This window comes from Aedes aegypti, chromosome 3 (assembly GCF_002204515.2).
Source record: "Aedes aegypti strain LVP_AGWG chromosome 3, AaegL5.0 Primary Assembly, whole genome shotgun sequence".
Classification (NCBI taxonomy): Eukaryota; Metazoa; Arthropoda; class Insecta; order Diptera; family Culicidae; genus Aedes; species Aedes aegypti.
Genome location: NC_035109.1, coordinates 134,463,179 through 134,485,796, shown reverse-complemented (window position 1 = coordinate 134,485,796; position 22,618 = coordinate 134,463,179). Strand labels below are relative to the sequence as shown.

At 35.2% G+C, this 22,618-nt stretch overlaps 1 protein-coding gene across 1 annotated transcript in view; it reads right to left on the bottom strand.

The window, feature by feature from the left end:
- Positions 1–19,484, bottom strand: part of LOC5569636 (helix-loop-helix protein delilah) — a 100,182-nt gene extending 80,698 nt beyond the window's left edge. The window contains exon 1 of the mRNA XM_001658613.2: positions 19,414–19,484. The gene's annotated coding sequence lies outside the window, so the exon portion shown is untranslated. The remainder of the gene's footprint in view (positions 1–19,413) is intronic.
- Positions 19,485–22,618: the final 3,134 nt, after the last annotated feature.

Sequence of the window (22,618 nt, the reverse complement as noted above, 5' to 3'; positions counted from 1 at the left end):
TGTGTGTTCATGCGCGCCTTTTGGAGGTGTGTGTAATCATTCGATGGGCAGTGAAGAATCAACCGTTTTTTTTTTTTTTTTTTTTTTTTTTTTTTTTTTTTTTTTTTTTTTTTTTTTTTTTTTTTTTTTTTTTTTTTTTTTTTTTTTTTTTTATTGGAACAAGTTTTAAGGAACCAACAGTGACTACACAACGTGCATCAGAAACAGTATCAATGGAATGTCTTTGTAGATCAATATCTATCCGAGGTCATCAAACATTTTACTGAATTGGGTGAGATCTTACCATATATTATATATCTAATTACACTAGATTCCATTTTTTTAACCACGCACAACCTTATTTTTAGTATCGCTTGACTGTATCTCCTCCGAAATGTTTAAATAGAAGGTTTGCTATTCAATTCAGTCTCTCTGGATTATGTTATGTTATATGATTTGACGATCTTTGAAAAAAAAAACTTTCTTCTCCTTTACCAGTAGGTTTTGTGAGAGCAAACAATCTTTGCTTGCGGATCCGTAGTTCCAGTTTTGGCCCTTCAAACGGAGGAATAAATCATGGCAAAGTATAATATTTTTATCAAATAGCTTTTCAATGGATTCCGGTATGTAGACAGACGACTGGCTGCAATGGATGATTGAATGTGATCATCAAAATCATGATACTCTTTTATGCTGTATGCGTGAAGTCTTGTTTTCAGGCTATATATATATATTTTTTTTTTGTAGATTCACAGGTTTGTGTTGTGTAAATCATTGGTTTTAGACAATGTTCGGCCATCCCAGGCAATACATATTACAGGATTTGATCCAGGACAAGAAAAAAAAAAGGATCTGGACTGTAAGGGTGTATATCTAAAAAGAATACGTGTTTTTCTCTGTGTGTTTGTCGTTTCAATCAAATAAAATGTTGTATTATATTTTATTATATTCTTTTATATTATGTTTTATTTGATTTTGTTCCATAGTGTTTTATCATATTTTATTATACTATATTATATTATATTATGTTATATTATATTATATATTATTATGTTGTATTATATTAAAATATATTAAATTTTATTATGTTACATTATATTATACTCTATTATATTATATTATATTAAATTATATTATATTATATTATATTGTATTATATTACACGTTTCATTATATTGCAATACAGTCAACTCTCCATAGCTTGATATTCTATAACTCGATATACTCTACAACCTGATGGATTTTTTCGATTCGAAATATGTTTCCATAAATCCTGCTCTCCATAAGTCGATATTTCTTTAACTCGATATCTCCACTAGTCGATCTCACGTGAGAGGTAAAATTTTGTTCATAACTCAATATTGGTTTTAAAATCCTTCCTTTAAGGGAAAATTTGGACTAATACTTGTTTGCAGGTGAATAAAAAAAAAGAGCATGAAAATTAATTTAAAATTATATTGTCAGTGAAAATAACGTGATTTTTCGAGCATTTCAAAAAAAGTTTTGAAATCATAGTTTAAAAAATATTACCAGCAAAACAAAATTGCTTTCCTACATAAGTGTTCATATATGTATTGGAAATACATGATTTGGTTCCTTCGATTTTGGGATTTTTTATGTCGGTATATTCTATAACTCGATACAGTTCTTACTCGATTATCCGGCGACTTGATTATCCGGGATTCGATTATCCGAAATTTTAGACTCAATTATCCGGAGCATTTTTTTTCATATATATTTTTGTTTTCTAGTTTGATGCATGGATTTGAGATAATTTAGTGTATAACAACGAAAAATAATAATATTTGAGTTCTTTTATTGCAGATTTCATAATGTTGTTTTTATGATTTGATTATCTGGATGGAAAAAAATCGATGTTCCGGAGGATCGAGTCCGACCTGTAATTCTTAAAGTCGATGGTCTCTTGAATATCGAGTTGTGGAGAGTCGACTGTATGTTATAATTTATTTATCTTTATCAACAAGATTTTAAACGATTTTTATATTTTATTATTTCATATTATATTATTTTATAACATATTATATTAGCTAGCAGCCCCGACAAAAATTCTATTGCCTTCATCGTCAAACGTCGTCGCTGCCATAATTGGGGTCTAACGATATGTTTGTGGCCATTTGGTCCATGCTTAGTTTCTTTTGATATTTTACAGCTTTAGCAGTGGATTTCATGAATCATTCTGTCACATAAACAGGTCGGAGGTCTGGACGAAGGCAACAATGAGATTAGGTTTTTAATATGATGAATTGTTCGCAAACCAACTCGTTACAATACTCCCATTGGTATGTGTATATTAATAAAACACGCTTAATTTCAGGACTCCAATTATTGACCTCATCCTAATTTATTCTTCATTTAATGATTAAGAAGATATTATAAATAAATTCAGGAATGTATTTTATGCACCTCCGTACTTAGATGATCACTACCGTTTCTCCTGGGGCACCAAGATGAATCTGGAGGTACCGTTGTGCGCAAAATGTAATTTTTGTAGTTTTTTGTGCACCTCGATCATAATTTGTAATCATTATTTGTTCAGTGTTTAGGGTTAAAATTAACCAAAAAGGAGGATAATCAAAAATTTCTTACATTTTCTATCGTAGTTATTATATTAATTATTATATATTTTAATCCAACGGAAGAACATGATATTTATACCATTTAATTTGCAATGATATACATGTATTCGCCATTCTGGTATTCATACCGGCTTCATGTCCCAACACAGCTTGATACAAGCGTCGTGGTTACATCATTGTTATTTGGAATTCTTACTATATGCCCTGTACAGCGTACACTTCCTACTTCAGGTTTTTTCAGTGTACTATGGTCGGCGTATTACAAAATATAATGTTATATCATATTTCATTACATCATATCTTGTTGTATTGTTTTGTATTTATTATATTTTATTATATTATATTGAAATATATCATGTTGTTTTATATTATATTATATTGTATCATATTATATTATATTATATTATATTGTATTGTTGCATACTATTTCATATTATGCTATATAGGTACTATATTTCATATGTACTATATTACAATATAGTGGGGAAAGAAGAAGTATCAGAGGAGGATTAAAGTCGCAACTTTACAATGAATTCTAGTTCCTGAACGAGACGCGAACTTCGTTTTTACAGGATTGGTATTGTTATTCAGCGTACTTTTCTAGCTACAGTCATTTTCAGGATACTGGGGTTGGCGTTTTGCAGAATATTACATTATATTTTATTAAAATATATAATGTTTTCTATATCATATTGCATTCAATTGTATTGGATTCTTTCATATAATAATACTATATACTATATGACATGTGTGCCATATTGACAATATACTGCAAAGGGGACGGAGCATCAGAGCAACATTGAAGTTACAGCTGGACAATTAAGTGGAGTTACTGAACGTTACGCGAACTTTGTTTTTAAAGGATTGTTACATGGAATTAGTGGAATATGCCCTGTATATCGTAGAATTATGACTTTAGCCATTTTCAGGACACTAAGTCGGGAGATTGCAAATACTACATTATATTACATTATATTATATTATGTTTCATTTTATTATATTACATTTGATACTATATATTATATTGCATATTATACTATATAACATTGGTAATATACTGGGAAGGGAGGGAGCATCAGGGCATCATTGAAGTTGCAACTGGACAATGAAGTGGAGTGCCAATCGGAGTCAGGAGGAAAAATGTTAGTCGCTCGCGAGTAATACTTTTCTCTCCAACAGTTGTAATCGATTTGACGCGCCCTTCTTCTAACAAACCATCTCGTGGAAAGCTCGACAAGTACTGCAAATTCCAATACTCAATCTGTTGGATCATACTGTTGGAAGGAGATTCTCTACTTCCCGCGGGTTTCGCGTAAGTGTCTCTGCTTACGGGTCCGCCACCCCCCTTTTGGCCCTTCATACAGCAGTATGTTGAAATCAGGTTGGTAATGAAATTTGACCTCACTGTTGAGTGGAACCGCAAGCAGAGCAAGACTCAAGCAAGGATGGTGGCTACCAACATACAACAAAGAAACAAGTTTTCAACCTTTGGTGTTTTATTCGAGTCGAGTAAAGAATAAAAATATTATTTTGAGTGAAAAAATCTGGCGGCCATCTTGGATTTTGACGCCATCTTGATTTTAAGTAGAAGAATGAATTTTTCACCTTGATAGCACTCAGCATGTCGAATTAAGAGGCTACCAATAAAAAAAGGTTAAGTATACTCGTCTTATTATTATTATTCATTTTCCTGACGTAACGTCCCTACTGGAACCGAGCCTGATACTCAGCTTTACTAGTTATAAATCCAGGTTATTAAACAGGATTTTTTTTTATAATGCGATTTCTGACATCAGAATAATTCTTCGACATATCTTTGAATTCAGTTATAATGAATAAATAAATTCAATAAATGAAAACCGTCCAAATGCATTGATTGTATTTAACAAACATGTTTTACCATATGCATTGCTGTTCATTGAATAAAGTTTATAGATTGCGCGTCGGGTCATTACATACTTAAAATAAATCGCAGTATCCTGTGAAATAAAATCGGTGAAATCTACTATTTTACCGGAAATTATCCGTGAAAGAAACCATTTTACTGTAACCCTGTGAAATGCTAACGAATAGTTCGGTAAAAGCATTATTTTCACCAAACTTCTGTGAAATCGTGCGACAACCGCTCTGGCAGGCATGAGCTTCCTTTTGTTTCAGTTTTTGCACACCACTTACAAGCAGTGAAAGCTGGCTTAGCGGTAGCAAGCCTGCTTCCTGATCGGTAGGTCGGGAGTTCGATTCTAGGCCGAACCATTTTCTTGTTTTTCTTTATGATTTTGTTCAACGATTTTACAGATTGTTCGGCGACGTTCAGCTGTTTCAGCTGACTTTCAGCTGATGAAATTTCACCGTAATCCGTAATTTATTTTAAGTGTGTAGTAAGTCTTTTGATAATATTTGTAGTTTAAACGTTAAACATTAACAAAAGTACATTAATTTGGAATAGAAATCTTAAATTTTTAAGCAAAAAAACATTTTTTACCATCTCAGTGCTCATCATGTTGAATTATGAGGCCTCCGTTGAAAAAAAAAATCAATCAGATTCTATCTTTCTTATCTTATCTCAGCTGTTCAACTGATTGTTCATTTCTATCAATGGTTGTAGACCAAATAATTGAAAGAAATAATGCTATTTTTCAACTCGAAGATATGCAGAAGAATCATTCAGGTAGCGAATAAGCGTTAAAAAATCATATTTGATAATTTGTTTTCAAAGCTAGTTAAGCCGATGGGGCTGGCTCTGTTCCAGTACGGACGTAACGTCAGGAAAAAGAAGAACAAAAAGAAGAATAAGTGTAACGATAGCATTAAAATTCAACATGTTGATTGCTAACAAGGTGAAAACTCATTCTACTACTTAAAACCAAGATGGCGTCAAAATCCAAGATGGCCGCCAGATTTTTTCACTCAAAATAATAATCCTATTCTTCATCTATCTCAAATAATACACTCACGATTGAAAACTTGTTTCTTTGTTGTTCAAAAAATGATGCATTGATTGCACTTGCCATATACGTCAAAATCGTATAACATGATCTAGAAAATCGTTCATATCATAGGGTTAATACTTTTGCTCACCTAGTTTTTGTAGCCTATCTTACGCAATTTTTCCTCAGCTTTCCGATGGTGACCTCAGAATTCAAAACGAGCGGTGCGCTTATGATCAAAAAACGATTTTTCTAACAAAATTCAAAATGGCCGCCAAATTTTTTTCAAGTTCAAATGAATGCTATATCCTTTCTCTATACGATGCCTTTAAGATTGCTATGTGTTCCAAGCGAAATATGAGACATATCACGTGAAGAAATACCGAAGATTTCTCAAAAAATGGGCTTTCTCGCAAACAGTTCAGCTAGCTGGCGTATGAGGGGTCCACTAATTTGAGAAAACAGAAAGGACCACCCTTAAGTTTAATCGAAAACTGGCGATCAGTGACATCAGCTGCAAATGAATGAATATAAAACCTCTCTGGGTCATACTATATTATTATCAGTTGCAAGTTTCATAGGTTTCATCTGTATCCAAACAGTATCTTCCGTTGCATTCCATTAAAACCCCTATTGTATTCAAAAGGGAATGCTTTATAACTATATACAACATATGCAGAAAAACTATACCCATAATTAATTGAAAACTTCCCAGCTTTTTGCTCTCAGTTAATAACTGTGGAAGTGCTCATAAGAACAGTAAGCTTAGAAGCAGGCTCTGTCCCAGTGAGGAGGACGTAATGCCAAGAAGAAGAAGAAAATGGAATCCCATGCGAATTCCTGAGGAAAAATGTGAAATTCTCAAAAAATAAAATCCTTGATAGATTTCAACCTTCTAGCAACGCCCATGGCAAGACCCCAGCTTCGATGTCCTGATTTAAGTGTTTAACTTGCAGCACACACTCATCACTTTGCGTGTTGATCGCTAGTAAGGAGGCCATAAGCAATAACAGAAGACAAGTGCACTCTATGGTGGAATGATTGAACGAAAGCGGTGGTGCGGTGAAGGATCTGCGGAGGAGTGATTAAAGATATTATTTTAACCTTTGAAAACGCCTTCTGCTCCTTTCATTCCGTTCGTAGCGTGTTTTTACGACTATCATAATGATGAGGAATGTGAGATGAACGGACGGACACAGGCGCGAGAAAAGAATCTGTCAGATGTGGGGTAGATTATCTTCTCTGATGAGAGGGGAAAGCGCTGTTTTGTTTTATAGATGTATAATTAATTAGCTGTTGATTGCTGTAAAGTGAAGTGATGCGTATCCGTTTCATACCGACACGGGCAAAGTGAGCTGTAAATTATTATTGTTGCTCGAGCAAGTGCGCATGGTACCTTCGTGCTGTGCGTACACAAATTCTCTCTGCTCTTGGAAGTTTTTTTTAACCTTAAAAAAACAGTACTTTTCAGCTCTATTTTATTTACTCTACTTTTGATACTTTTTCGGTCCTTGTTTGGACCCGTGTCTTCGATTTTTCGATAGACTCGTTAGTGAAAGCTAACGGTGTTATTGGATTACTTTTCTCTAATGAATCAAAATAATATTTTACATATTTTAAACAAGAATGCTCATTCTTTGAATGGTAAAGAGGACGAGCTGTTTAACAGCTTAAAACATACATATAGCAATTATTACTGAAACTTATTCGAAACCTCGATCCAAACTGTGCCACATTTTACTAATAGAATACTGTTTCCTCGAATGCAGTTACCCAAAATACTTTTAAAACATAATATTATTTGCCCAAATAACTTGCTTCCTGAAAAAATGAATTTCAGAGAAAGGATCTTAAACTAGAAAACGGACTGCCAATTAGGAGGAAATCTCTCAAAGCAAGCAGTTTATGCTGGGCTATAAAAGTGCTATTTCAAGAAAAACATTTTTAACGTTCATTGCAAAAAAAAACTGTCTGCACCTTGTCCACCGATTTGATGAACAAGCACCGCCTCGCTATTTGCCCACCGACATAATCATTTGATTGCCCTCTCAACTGCTCATGATTTAATGAGCAAACCGCTTGAACTGGAATCTTAAATGGCGACCTGCGTAACCTCACCTCCTGCCCATAAACACCGAGCTACAATTAACTCAACGATATATTACACGCATGTACGCGAGGCGTAACGACTTGCCGGCCCAAAGCTAGGTCGACTTCATTATCACCCAAATCCGTAATAATCGGTCTCACTCGATAAAATTGATTTCACACTCTGTCGGTACAAGCCGACAACCTGCGCGGCCTGATCTATTGGTCCCAATCCGAACAAGTCAATCACCAGTCATAACACCGCGGCTATTAGCTCAATTTCGAGGAAAAATGCCTCTCACACGTGTCTGGTACCGGGAGGGAGCTTGCACCACAGCGCACGTGCTCAAAGCGAGATGAACGATCCGCTAAGTAAGTTCCTAATCCCCTGGGCCATGACCAATTGGCTTCCAATCAACAAGAGTCACGCAGAGTTGCGACGCTACCCGTTTTCTCGAAACCCCAATCAACTGTCAACGAGACGACGGATGGCATGTGTCATTCATTCCTGGCCTGATGTGGAACTGCCGATCGATGACGTTGAATGTCTTCATCTTCCGGCTGATTCCCCGATTGAAGCGACCCGACTACTGGACATGTAATCGACAATGTAATGATTCCAGCAAATTACTGCTCCCAGATAAGCGGTTGACATTTGCTTAGAATTTATGTCCCTATTCAGCAAACCTTGTACAACAGCATAGCACGATCGTCGTCGCAGTCCTTAGGGGTATATCATGTGCATTTTCTTCAGGTCGATATGAAACCATACGCGGAATTTCTAGTATTGCTCATGATCTATTGTAACGAAACGAAATGAAATTTGAAAATATTTTTAGTTATTAGAGTTATAAAATTGATGGTCTGGAATGAACTTATACCCCACCGGTGGGGCAAGAGTTCAAATCTGGCAGAAACACAAAATTTGGATATTTTTATGACAGAAATATTTTAAACCAGCCATTAACTTACGTCTGCATAATAATACAAACAACTACACTTTTTTATATTAAACTTTGGGAGGGATTATTAGAGTATGTTTAAAACTACAAATGAACTTTAACACTTCACTTTTTGCAAAATAAAATACTAAAATCACTAAGGAGAGCAAATACCTTTAAACTCTAATATGTGTTGCTTATCTTGACAGATAGGCCTATTTCGTCTGCGACTTACAGACTTCTTCAGTGTCGAGTGCTCGACTTGAAGAGAACATCGCATGGATCTATTATTTATACTAGAAAAAGTGTGTGGGTATGTTAGAACTAGATTCTACCTGTAATCGTATACAGGAGGTCATTTTTTAATTGTGTACCTAATCAAATGAAAGGATTGTCAAAATTAAAAATTCCTGCTTGTTTTGGCAGGTGGTCAATCAATGTGTTTATGTATTGTGTGTGTGAAGGTTAGGTATAAGTCTAAACAGCCAAGAGTACCCATTTCCTTGATCTTTGTTTAGTAATTTATTGTGGTTTTGTTTGAAAATTTCTATGCTTTCCGCTACGTCAAGCTTCCAAGGATTTGAAATATGTCGTAAGAGTTTGATATTTTTTGTGTTAAGGAAATGTTGTTCATTGTAAATATGTTCTGCAACTTTTGATTTGAAATGGTGTACATGTCCTTTTTCTGTGTCTTTGTGTGCTTTAGTAACTTCTGCTACGCGTTCTTTAAAACGTGTATTGAGAGTCCGTTTTGTTTGTCCTATGTAAATTTTATTGCAGTGGTCGCATGTAATTTGGTAAACGCCTGATTTATATAAACTGTCAATTGGGTCTTTTGTTGAACCTAGGAGAGTTCGGAGTTGGTTGTTTCTACTGGTAAAAACTAACTCGAAACCAAACTTTCGTAGGATTGGGCGTAGTTTTTTTGTTTCATCGTTGTAATTGACGGCTATATGTTTGAGTGTTGGTTGTTCTTGTGTCAGAGTAGTAAGTGAACGTTTGTATTGTTCTCGTGTTCTTTTGTCGATGAGTTGTTGTATTGTTTGTCTTGTGTAACCGTTTTCCAAAACAGTTTCATAGTAAAACAGTTAAAAATTCCAAACATTTTACAGAAGTAATTGAAAATTTAAAAATAGCCGATGATGAAGTTTTGGTTTCTTTCGATGTCAAATCTTTATTCCCTAGCATTCCTGTTAAAGAGGCCATAAGCCTATTAGAAGATTGGCTACTTAGTCAATATGAAGGCACAGATTGGATAAAACAAGTACGTACATACATTAAATTAACTAAGTTGTAATGATGTAGTCAAGCTTGTAATGATGTAGTCAAGCTTGTGCCGAAATGGAAAAACGTCAACCAAATGGAATACGTTTCTTTCAAAGATGTTTTGAAATCGGACATGAAGCTTTTGGCATTGCAGGCATCTACTTGGCCAAAAGAAATAAAATACCGTGAATTCAAACACCGCATGAACGATACATGGAAGCCTCGTTAAAGAATGCAATTTTCTAGTTGAATGATATTTATATTTTAACATGCCTATATTACCTGGTTATTATATTACGTGTAGTTTGAAATAAGTGTCTTTTCTGTTTTTTTTTTAATGTTTAAATTGTATACGTGGTGAAAAAAGTATGCTTTTTTGATTGTTCTGTTGAGATAATTGTAACATAGCTATAAGTAGTTCAATTAGACCAATTTCACACGATCAGACATATTCCGCCAAAATTTAAAATAATATATGGCGTTCCCGCGGATACGATCCGGTAGGGTAATTAAATACCAACAGAGCGATACGTTCTAGTACAAGTTTTATTTCAGACTGATTTCTACGGCTAATGGGGTCAAATGTATATTCCGCTCTTCCCTATTAACTTGAATAGAATTTTCCAGAAGTGTATTGTTGTATACAATAATGGGTTGAAAGGTAACTGTTATACAATTCATAGACTGAATCTTCTAGAATTGTCAGACAATGATACTGTGTGGTACTGAATGAACATTGTCATAGATCTTGTCTTCCAACCCTGTTATGATGGCTGACAATGAAAAGTCTGTTGAAAGAACTCCGAGAATGCACCATCGGATCGGACATCAAACGATCTATTAGGCATGGCACAACTTCGACGTCTCACTCCTATAGAAACGTCAGAATGGAAGGAAAGGTTCATCGTGGGCACAATAAAAATGTACCGTGATGCATCAATATCCGGACGCTTAAGGTGAGCCATATATTGAAACACTATTTGCAACATGATCTAGTTTAGTTCCTCAAAAGTGTTACTTTGAAACCAACAAATTCATATATAATTTTGATGAATATAACATGTTTTGAAGTATTAATTTCGTTTTATTCACCTAAACCGTTGGATTTATATTGCTCGTCGTGTTCTTAAATTCAAACAGATTTTCCACCATGGGTTCAATAACACTGCGGAACACGTTTTTGTCTCCAACACCAAAATACCGCTATTCATTAATTAAGGGTTGCTGAATCCATTGCCGTTTTCAGAAATATCATAGCACGTCTAGTTTTTGAGATATTGACTGTTGAAAATGCAAAACATGACTATTTCAGCCAACTTGCATGCAAGTTTGCCAGCTTGTAAGGTAATTCGCTTAATTTGCCACAGAATTCATACTTTATGTGTATAACAATACTTATCATCAAAGTTTGTATTACTTTCGATACGGAAAAGTTATTTTTTGATGGTTTAGAGAATTGTTGTATTTTGCCATATAGAAGAAACGAAGAATTTTGTATGGAGACTGCAAGCATGTTGAAAAAATCGGTTTAATCGAAATTTATTCGCGCAGTTTCAATCAAATTATGTCTGAAATGAAAGTTCATGTTCTATTTTGCATGTTTGGTGGATTAGATTACAAAAAAGTATGATAAATTGTACTTTAAATTTCATGTAAACATGTATAAAATCAGTGTTTTATACAACTTTCATGCGACCTGTAGCTAAAAATTGTGACGTGCTGGAACATTTCTGAGAATGGCACCAGATTCAGCAACCCCGAATCTACTAAAGACACATAATTTGATCCTTGAGACACGCAAACATGTCATTTTTGTTACGCTGTGTAACCGGACATGCTGGAATCAAAATCCGGACACCTATATTATTAGCACATTTATAAGATTTTTTTTAATCAAAACCCGAAAAATCTTACACTTTTAACCTCTATCTCTTAGTTTTTGAACCTGTAAAATAAAAAAGAGCGCCAATCATTTTTCTTAGCTTGATTTTAGTTACCTGAGTTTGTTTTTCTTTGTGATTTCGACTGCATTACCGTAATCCAAGGTTATTTTACTTCATTCCTCTTTCTGTAGACTTTATATACTTTTTGTAATGTGTATTCATTTTTCTTCTATATTTTTTCGTTTGTACACACTTTCTTATTAACAAAATTAATCACAATCACTGTTCGTCCGGAACTGAAAACAGCCGAAGCCTTTAACTGCTATTTATATAGTGGGGCACAATATTAAAGTAAAATCACTCATTTTTTTCTTGTATTTTATTGTTCTAAGTATGTGTAAGCGTTAGTTACTGATATTGATATGCACGTTTGCACAATGCACTTTGAAGTTCACAAATTCGTTTCCCATACGAATATTCAAAAAATCTTGAAAATTTAAACATGTTCCAATCTTAATGAAACTTTCACAATTTGAGTTTCACTATGATATCTATCCGAGCAAAATATAAGGAAAATAGGAACACAGTTTATTTTTGTGTTACTCGGTGGAAAGTTCAGTAGTGTGACTGATATGCGGTTACTTTTCATTATGGGACAATTTGACTAGCTGTTTTTTTTTAACTTTTTCGAACAAATTATATTATATTATAAGCAGGCATGGGAAAATCAGTTCACGTTACATTCATTTTGCACTCCTGAGCCAACGTGTTTTACCTGTGAAGCCCGATCACAGCAACACTACATAGAAAGTGTCGCGCGTTCATCCCGAAGAGAGAGATAAAATGCAGACAAGAAAAATTAACCAACACTCTCTGATGTGTGTGTTCATTTGTTGATTCATTCGCATCAATATGAGTCACGCTGTGCATGTATCTCAAAACAATCACAAGTGAATGCAATCTTTCATTCTCCGTGATTCTTTCGGGAACGTTTGTAGGATTGTTTGCCGCGAACGTTTGTTGGTCGTGCTTTGTGCCGGCATCTGACCGAAGCAAACAAAATAAATTAAAACAACTCTTCGTATTGAATATGTCCAGTTTCTAGTTACTGGATGGGGGTGGACAATTAACAAGGCATTGTACACAAATTACGTAACGTATAAAGGGGGTAATTTTTTCGTTACTTCTGTTACAAGAAGGGTCAGCGTTTCGTAAGCAATTTACACAACTGGTAATATAAACTTCTACAACGATAAAAAGTTGGCTTGGCAGACGAGAGGAAGTTATATTGTTTGAATCTAAGAAAAAACATGCACCTTGCACGCATCCTTTTAAAATAAATTTGCAAAACGAAGTAGGGTATCCTTTAGTGAGCGTTATGAAATTATCAAGCAGGGGGGATAGGGGTTTGAAAATAACAAAAAGAAAAACAAAATAAGCAAATTGGCCAACTGCGATACTTTTAAATTTTGAGTTTTTCGCTCGCGAAAAACGGATTTTCTCGAAATCCATGCATCGAAGCTAGATCGAATAGGGTGCGCTTTGTAGCACACCCAGCTTCGCAGTCTAGCACTCTATGCCAGGCGTTGAGTTAAACTCAGAAGAATTGATTCCGGATTTAAAATGCAGTCGCGATATGAAAGTGTGTAACCGTCATCGATCATATTTTTACACATCAACATTCTTTCCAAATATTACATAAATTTTTGTAAATAATGAATCTTAAAAATCTGAATAATACCCCCAGACGGGGCTACTTTGGATTCTAGGGGCGGCCACTCACGTTTTGGTTTTATTTGCAAGATAAATGTTGTGTCCTTGGTTCTTTTAACAACCAACATATGCTCTACAATCAATTATGGGGCCCAGATAGCCGTAGCGGTAAACGCGCAGCTATTCAGCAAGACCAAGCTGAGGGTCGTGGGTTCGAATCCCACCGGTCGAGGATCTTTTCGGGTTGGAAATTTTCTCGACTTCCCAGGGCATAGAGTATCTTCGTACCTGCCACACGATATACACATGCAAAAATGGTCAATTGGTATAGAAAGCTCTCAGTTAATAACTGTGGAAGTGCTCATAAGAACACTAAGCTGAGAAGCAGGCTTTGTCCCAGTTGGGACGTAACGCCAGAAAGAAGAAGAAGATGCTCTACAATCAGTCATGACCCAATTTGTTTTTGGAAGAAGCAGCCTTATAGAAATCGATTTCTGATGAATAAGGACGCATTCCGATTGCAGATCGGTTTTTAATGCTTACCAAACCCGAAACCAATCCTATATTTTTCAAGCCCGAATTCGACCATTACCCGATATTTATTTTTTAGCCTTTCAAATCCGACCCGCTCCCAAAAGTGAACAAAATAAAATTTTAAACCCGAACCCGTCCATCTCTACTACCTATGTATGTAAAACATCATCAGCTGCACAACTTGCGGAATCAAACAACAATGCTATGGATCGAAAGAATGAATGCAATTTCGCATTCAGTTGCGAACCAAGAATTGAATCACTTGTGAATGTTTGAGCGACAATCCTGAGATCCAAAACAAACAAGCGAACTACGATCGCTTTGATTCATTTCTTTTTGCGTTAGTCATTCGCTGTTCTCATTCTTTCGGTAGTTCATCTATATTTAGAGTCGGAGTGTTCCATTGGGAGAGGAATTATGCGACTGCGAATGAACAGTTGGAGCCTGACAACACACTGAACGGATTCATAAAGAAGAACGTGAATGAATGACTTTTCCCATACCTGATCATAGGTGTAGCTGAAAGGGCATTGAAAGATATGTTGAAAACTGAACTCAACTCAATTTTGACAAAAATACAGATGGAACTGCCTTGCGATCCACGGCACTGCACTTTAGTAAAAATAGTCAAGAAATTGTTTTTGACAATTTTTTCATATAAAAAATGGAAAAAAATGTTTTGTCATCGAGTTTGCAAAGCTTAACAATAAAAAAGTAATATAACAACGTTTACTACCAAAATTATCAGATTTTATGATACTTTTATTAAAATCAGTCCTAAACTAGTGTTTTACAAAATGCTGGATAACTCATGAGCAATTTTTTGTCAAGACTAGTCAAGAACATAAGTTGCCGTGAAAAAAAAAGACAAAGTGAGATCGAGTGGGGCTTTTTTGGTGGAATAATTTTGGGATCGAAAAAAAAACAGTTATCAGTTTGTGATTTAAAAGGGGATTTATGTCATTTATTCTGCTTTCATATCTAGAGAATAATCACATTTAGAAGAAAAAAAAACTAAATTAACTTCTGAAGATTCAGACGTATTTCATTTATTTGCATCGTACAATATGGCTTTTATTAAACACAATACTTTTACTCTTATAAAAATCGAAGGATAGATAGATAGGTAGATACACATACTTATGGTACAAATTATATTAAATTCCGTTTAGATGTTTAATAGAACACCATTTTAGAGAAGACTTCTTCGTAACACTTTGTCAACATGCAATATGTTTATGATATAAATTTGAAAAATATAAATTCATGTAAAATTTATCAAAAATAAGCATTTTTTAACATATTTTCATCAAATTTTCAAACCGTCACAACAAAAAAGCCCCACGTGACTCCACTTTTCTTTCTTCGAAACAATGAAACTAATGTTCTTGACAAGTCGTATACAAAAAATTAGCTGCCGCCATCTACCGCTTCATGGGTTATCCAGGATTTTGTATAACACTATTTTTTCTAAAAACATAATTATATCTGAAAATTTATCTAGTAAATGATGTAAATTTACTCTGTTATAGTTAAACTTCTAAGACTTGAAGACAAAATATTTTTTAACAACTTTTTTGTACGAAAAAATGGTCAAAATCGATTTTTGACTGTTTTATATTAAATTGTCATACATCGGCATCTACGTCAGTGATAGAGTGCAAGTGTCTTGGGAAGAAATGTCAAAAATGCCTCAATAAACAACTTTGCAGTAGAGAGTTTTTTTTCCGATGCTTCGATTGAAATGTGGGTTTTCAAAATTGGCCATAACTCAAAAACGAAAAAAAGTACATTTCAAAAATTTCAGCGATTAAAGCTTATGAAATTACCTTCTCAAAAATATATTTTTGAAAGTTTTCCAATTATTGGAACATAGTTTTCCCGGCTTTTCTTCACGAATTTTCTCAACGGTGGAAAATTTTGTGGAAAACTTTTTCCAGTTAATATTTTGTTTTTATTCCAGAGAAAATTTGCTTTCATTTTCATTAAAAAAAAACTTTGCTTCTACGATGCTTCGTTCTTGAGTTATGATTTTTCAAAGTAAGTAGTGTCAGGAGAAAACAAAAAAAAATCCAACTGAGTTTTCCGGGAAAAAAGGCGACCCTGAATTGTTCTCAATTTTTTTTTGTTCATTTATTGATTCATTGAAAAAGTTTCATGAAAATCTGAGGCCCTTCGGCCCACTTTGTACGGAAATAAAAAAAAAAATCCCCAGTTGCTAGTTTTTGGAACAACATTTACTTACTTTGAAATCTTGTCACTTTGCTTCAAATCTTCTTCATACTTTCAAGGACTTCAGATTCATGCACATTATTATATGGAACTTGCCGAAAAAATATTTAAATATTAAGTTTGAATAAGAAGAGTAGAATAAGTGTTTTGAATTTATGCTTTGGTATTATCATTGAAGTTTCGCGAATCACGTTTTGTTTCGTGAATTGCTAAAAAGTCATGCCAAAATAGTTTCAATTCTACGAAATGAAACAAAATTGAAATGTCACCTCAATGGATTTCATGGAATTCCATTTCTATGCATCTTTCGAAATGTCGCATACCCTCAACAGCCCATTCCCCGCTGGAATTTTACTACATTCTGCCCACATGTTGATAGTGCGACGAAATACTCCAGGCCCGAGACAGTTAGGAGATGCGCCGTCCCTGATAAGAACGCGTCTCTTCGGTTAAAAGCGTTAATTTGCGCTGCTTCAGACGGAGACGCACGTCAAGGACCTGACATTCCTGCAATTGTCATTCGATTTATGACTCTGAAATTATGGTAATTAAGCGTTTTAAACAGACGAACAGAAAAAAAACAGCATCCCCAACCTCTGCTGCTGAAGCTCCGTGGGGCTGTCAGAGTACCAACTCGAGAAATGTGTTAACATTTTATGAGCAATTGTGTAAAGGCAAGCAACGAAAACCGAGAGAAAACGACCTGTCAAGCCCAAAGTGGACAGCACTTGTGGAAACTGATAAAATAATACAACCAGGAGGACCAAGGGCACAGAAGCAGTTGGGAGAGGGATGGGCATGTTCGAAACGGGGTAAAAGGTGTGGCGGCGACAAGTGAAGCTGCGCATCGTACCTGGACGTTATCAATTTCGCACGATCTCGGAATGCTGCTGAATAAATTTGCTCGGAATTGGACGTGACTAGATTTACAACTGTTTTTGGCACGAAACGGATGTAGGCTTATTTTCGATTTTTCGATGAAGGTGCAGGGTGGTAGGTGACGTTGCTATTCATTCGGACATAAATTGAGTTTTTAACTGAGGGTTTGACCCGTGAAACGGTAGCCAAAGTGAATCCATTAACCTTCACTGGACATCATTCGGAAGTTTGATTTCAAGCAAGTGAAATAAGAGTATTCTACTGATCATCCAGAATGTTTTGCAACGTGAATCTTACTGCCGTTATAGGCATAATTGTCCCATGTTCCAAAATATGCAATCGAGAAAAACGCGTTTAAAGATTTTAACACATTTAGGTCTCGTATTGACCAGGTGTGTGGTAAATTAACTTAAAATATTCACAATAGTATAAAGAATAGCGTGTTTATTAGAGTCAAGAGTTTGTACTATGGGAATAAAGTAAATTTAGCTACGAAATTCAAAGTGGGACTGTTATGCCTAGAAATACGGGGTTTTTGGTGAATTTCTACGCATAACAGTCCCACTGAGAGTAGAGACCAATTTTGTGCTAAGCATATTGCTGTAGATGACCGTTCTTAAGTATAGATTGTATCGAATGTAGAGGACGTATATCCTCAAGACTATGGTAAGACACCTAATGAAGGCTCACGTGACATGTGCCAAACGGAGCCACGTGTGGGGAAGTGAAGAAACATGATTTTAAAGTTTGGGATGGAAAGCAAATTTTCTGTACGTGTGATAATGAAAAAATATATGAGTTAGTGAAAGAAATAGTGGATGAGTAAGATAGAGTGTTTATAAGATGTTATAAATTCCTAAATCGACTCATCCAGCTGCAGGTTTGACAGAAACTCACCTGCAATGCAAGGTTATTCTGCGGAGTAAATATTTAACTCAAAATTCATGACACAAATCTTCACACCATTTGACATTTTTTTGGACTTTGTTTGCAATATCATGATGTTTGATACATCGCAAAATAAGTTTTAGAACCACCAACATATTTGCCACTTGCACCGAAGAGCCAACTATGCGGAATAACCCAGTATGTGGCCAGGTCATCCTATTCTTCTTTTGACTTGACTTTGACTTCTTCTTGACTTCATCAAGTTTGATATTTCGCAAGATAGTTCTCAAGACCGCCAATACAATAACCACTTCCTGGGAAGCAGGGTATCCAAAACAACCTGGCATGTTATCAGTCATCCAAGAACCTTTGAATTACCCTTCTTTAGCCTTGATTTGGAAATTTATGAAGTTTAATGTTGCCAGCTAGATTTCGGAACCGACAGTTAAGAGTCCATTTCCCTCAGGGAACCGGGAATTCAGAACAATCCGACATGTGGTCAAGTCATTCAAATACATTTGAACCACCTGTAGACTTGATTTGCAAATTCATGAAAATTGATATGTCGCAAGCCAGGTTTCAGATTTGCCAGTATAATGGCCACTTCCACTAGTGAACCAGTATTCGGACCAACTCAGCATGTGGCCAAGTCATCCAATAACGGTCGAACTATTTTTATTTGGACTTGGTTTGCTAAATCATGAAGTTTATTTGTAGCAAGCCATGGACTCGAAATTAAAGTAGTTACTGATTCTTCAAGTGGGATTATTTCAGTACTCCTCGTGATGAATCCAAAATTACGGCGAATTTCTAATCGATGACGGCGGTACAAAAACAAAATGAAAATTTTTGTGATTGACCCTGAAAATTCAACTGAAATGCATTGAAAATCGGATGGAAAGTAATATTTTAATATTGAAAATTTAAATTAAATTTGACGTCAGACTCGCATGAATGATAAATGCATCCCGATAATACAAACACATTAAACAGGTTGTGTTCCACATGGAATGTAAAGCCAACGTAAGAAGATGTTCAAAACGATTTTCCCAAAATTCAAAACTGACAACTGAATATTTTGTTCAAGATTAGCGCAGCGAATTGTATAGTGTGACAGTTATGCGTAGAAATACAGTAGTGGGACAGTTATGCGTGGAAATTCATCAATGGGACAAATTGACTTGGCTTGCTTTTCATTGAGTTTCCGAACAAAGTTAATTTTTGGTAAGTGTTTTCTAAAACTATAGGTAAAAATAAACTGTTTGATGACAAAAAGTCAAAATGCACAAAAAGTAACATGGGACAATTATGCGTATAACGGCAGCTTAGGTCTTATCATCAAGGATGAGTATCCAGTGATCATGACAAAATCCATGCGGTTGTTCTTTATCGTGGAAGCATAGCATAGGATGGCTAGCTAGTCTGCATTTTACTACCCACATAACCATTCACTAATCCCACTCATCGATAGCTACTCAGCACTCACCATAATGACTCGGCTGCACTGGCTGCTATCAGCTGACACTCTGATACTACGTAGGCCCGGTTGAAAGTAGGGACCTGTGAAGAAACAAAAATGAGAAACAACACAAATCAGACATTTTCAATCGAAAGACGACACATTCAAACTGCAAAATAAATTCAGAAGAAAAAAAAAAGGGAGAGAAACCGCCAGTAATGGATTTCCATTTTATTTTGAGAAGGCCACTCTCATTAACGGCCCATAAAGAAAGGAAGGGCCCATCTCCACGTCACATCGTCCTTTGCAGACGTCTTACGCAAGCAGCCACAAGTCAGGGTCCTAAATCATCGAAAAACGACTGCAGCGCATAATTTAAGCTGGATCCACCGTATCGCACTATGGGCAGATACCATATAAGATGGCAGCCTAAAATAATGTCTACGATTTATGTAGCATTTATGAGTTTTGTGATACAAATTTGATGATTTGTTTTCAATATCATTGTTTTCGCAGCAAACAGCTATTTTTTTCGCAGCAGAAGCAGAACAACTATTATTTCGAATTTTGACCATCTGTTCGTCAATAGTGATCAGCAAGCCGCGCGATTACCGAACGCCTCTTCATTTGCCCAGACGATTTTTGCGTTTTTGTTTGAATTGGCAGCCCCAAACTGAGCCATGCTTTATTTTATTTTTTCTTTCGGTTGGTTGGTTTTCCTGACAGGGACCTTACGTGCACGAAGGCGTTACCAGCCGAGGAGTTACATTTAAATTTAAAATTTATTATTTGTTTCCTATGGGTTGTTTTTTTTTCTTAACTTTTTTCAACCACACGTCAGAATGGGTGTGAAATGAATCTGTCCGCTTGTTGGGCGAGCGTAGGGAGACCTTGTGGAAGGGAACGCCTTGCGTCTGTCAGGGTCATAAAGTGGATCGCAGTTGAAGAACACACACCGAAAAAACGAAGGCCAAAATGATTTTATTGTCTTATCACGTGTAAACTTGATGGAAAGCTTGTTTTGGCCCCTTTTATGTCAATATTTATCTCGAGACGACTGGCCGAAACGACACAGTGGTTCTGGTTCTATACTTATCGGAGAAAAAGAGATTAGAGTAATTGTTTTTGCCAAACAAAAAATGTTGTTTTCTTCCGACTGAGTGTCTCAAAAATTAAAACATAAGATACTTCTTCTTCTTTTTCTTCTTGACATTACGTCCTCACTAGGACAGAGCCTGCTTCTTAGCTAAGTGTTCTTATGAGCACTTTCACAGTTATTAACTAAGAGCTTGCTTTTCCAAAGTTGCCATTTTAGCATTCGTATATCGTGTGGCAAGTACGATGCTACTTTATGCCCAGGGAAGTCAAGGACATTCCCATTACGAAAAGATCCTGGACCGACCGGGAATCGAACCCAGACACCTTTAGTATGACTTTGTTTTGCAGCCGTGGACTCCACTCGGCTTAGGAAGGCCCCTACTCTAGATACCTCATGAATGAAAAAAAAAATGACCAAAGAATAAAAAAGAGACCATGCTGGAACCATAAAAACAACAAAAAAAAACCATGCATGAAACAGAAATCATAGTATTTATGATGATTTTTGAGAGAATCCTGTTAGTCAGCTTTTGGGGTATTTCTAAGAGTTCTTTTGAAAATTTATCAGGTACCAATGCGGATTCCGGTGCAATTTTAACAAATCCCAAAATGCACCGGAATCTGTAAAATGATCTTGTTCATAGTTTCAATAAGGATTAAGGATTAAGGATAAAAATATCTCAAAGTCTCTTAATTCTTTCATCAATTTCGCGAAAATCTGTTCCAAAATTTCAGTAAAGGGCATGTTTAAGATCTTTAGCAGTGGTTTCTTTAGGAATGCCGCCACTGACTTCTCAGGATGTCCTTTAGAACTGTCATTCAAGAATTTACCTAAGGATACGTTCAGTGATTGAAGTCCTGTTAAGTTTAAAAATGATAGAAAACCATCAAACACGGTTTAAAATGATCAATATGTGTTCAAAAACGGCCTTGTCAAATGGTCGAAAACTGTCAAAAATGATGAAAATATTATCAAAAACCATCAAACGACAAGTTATGAAACATAGAAAAATGGGTTACACATTTGTTTAGTTTGTGACATAATGAGTAACATTGTTGTTTACATTATAACATATTTTGATTAAACTTTGTTTAGTGTAGAGCAAATTGTGTTATATTTTTCGTTATTTTAACTACTAACTAGCCAAAATTATAACATTTTTTGTTAGAAATATGATCAAAAATAGCCATGAAAGTATGATGACGCTATGATCAAAAATAGCCATGAAAGTAGAATCATCATTATCATCAAAAACGATCAAACAACGGTCAAAAAATAAAAACACATAATCTAAAACAATAAAAAACGTTCTAAAATGGTCAAAAACGATCGTATACGATCTTAAATAATTGAGATATGAATGAAAACGACATAACGATGTTTTAAAGCAGCCAAAACGATAAAAATATTACCAAAAATGATCAAACGACGGTCAAAGTCATCCAAAAACATTCAAAAGCAATCGAAACGATTAAAAATTAGCAAAACAATCCAACACGGTTCAAAACGATCAATATGTGATCGAAAAGGGCCTGGTGAATGGTCGAAAACTGCCGAAAATAATAACAATATTTAAAAAAATATATATCAAATGATAATTAAAAACATTCAAAAACGGTCATAAACATCCAAGAACGACACAAAACGATCGATATATGATGATGGGTAAAAACATCCAAAAACGATTAAAACCTATCAATAACAAGCAAAACGATCAGATACATAAAACCGCTCAAAACGATAAAACAAATGATCAAAACTATCATAAATAATAAAAAACTAATTAAAAAAAAAACATATTAGAGAAATCACAATTGAAAACGATAATGACTTCATCAAAAGTTAACAAAAACGACCAAAACCAACCAGTGAAGATCAAAGACGGTAGAAAAATTATCAAGAAGTGTCACAAACGAACGAAATAAGATCAAAAACTGCCAAAAACAATAAAAAATAATCACCAAACGTTAATCAAAACATCCAAATATACAAAGGACCATAAAACAATCCAAACCGATCAGAGACTACCCAATACGATCAAAATATGATCGAAAACGGCCGGGCAGTGATCAGAAGCTGACAAAAACCATCAAACGACGATCATAAATATCAAAAGCTACCCAAAACGATCAA